At 36.5% G+C, this 1171-nt stretch overlaps 1 protein-coding gene across 1 annotated transcript in view; it reads left to right on the top strand.

The window, feature by feature from the left end:
* LOC106870007 (delta-like protein 1) overlaps window positions 1-1171 on the top strand; it is an 89357-nt gene that overhangs the window by 83465 nt on the left and 4721 nt on the right. The gene's annotated exons all lie outside the window — the stretch shown is intronic.

Genomic DNA, 1171 nt, shown 5'->3' with positions numbered 1-1171 from the left:
CCCCACAAAAACAAACACCAGCCCATATATATATATGTATGTATGTATGTCTGTATAAGAAGAAGTATGGTGAAGTAGAGTATGGTGAAGTAGAATTTGGGGAATCTTAATTTACATTTTTTCTATCTAAATACAACTTATTATTGACCTACATTTGGATGGATGGATGGATGGATTGCTTCATTAATGAAAGCTTGCAGAGTTTATAAGCATTCATACTTATGGAAGCTATCAGGGATTGGCAGAGAGCATCTTCTTCATAGAATGGAATGAATGGTATTCTTATCAAAAGATATATGGGATTGCATTGTGCCAAATCTTGTGGGGTAGAGTAAATCTGCCACTCGGTGGTTTTACACTACCACATGACACCTTTTGTGCCTTTAGTGGTACACACTATTTTGCAAGCTTTTAGGCCAAGTCTGTGGTTTGAGGATATTTCCCTTTCACCAGCCACTGCCATTCCTTCCTGACTAAGCAACCAAGAAAGCGTGGGACTGAAACATATAATAGCTTGGATGAAGACTCGTATGTCTGACTTCCACATTTTCGATTTGGTGCTAGCATCTTATCGATCAGAAATTTAACAACGATAAAAGTTAAAACGATAGCAACAACAGCGACAACATCAACAAAAGATTTTGTTGTCTTCTTGACAAATGTTCTTCCTTTCTGTTTTAATCCCTATATTTAAAAATACATCTCAGACGTCTGTACTTTCTCATTCACAAAGTCTATACAAACTTTATACATCCGATTCAGATAAGACGATTGGTGCTTTCTTGCTGGCTACAAAATTTATAGAATAATTGTTAAAGGATTTAAAGTAAACTAGCAGAAATACCCGGCGTTGCCCGGGTTAAAGAGAATAATGAAATCTAAAAACGCCGTCTAGACTACGCATCATCTTTATATATAGAGATGTATATGCACACACGCACCCAAACACACGTATATATATGTATATCAATATAAATATATGAAAGTCAATGACGTTTCGTAAAAGAAGGTGATCATGTACATACTTTCTTGCTGTTGTGATTATAACACCTCATTGTAAACTATGTTCCTTGTTTTCCCTTGTGGAGCATATACAAATAGGTTTCTTGTTGCTGCCCACTCTTGAGCAGCCAACATACAGTTGTCCATGTGAGAAGCAGGGCTCTTCCAA

This window comes from Octopus bimaculoides, chromosome 13 (genome assembly GCF_001194135.2).
Source record: "Octopus bimaculoides isolate UCB-OBI-ISO-001 chromosome 13, ASM119413v2, whole genome shotgun sequence".
Taxonomy (NCBI): domain Eukaryota; kingdom Metazoa; phylum Mollusca; class Cephalopoda; order Octopoda; family Octopodidae; genus Octopus; species Octopus bimaculoides.
The sequence above is the reverse complement of the archived record's forward strand: the minus strand, read 5'-3'. Positions and strand labels throughout refer to the sequence as shown.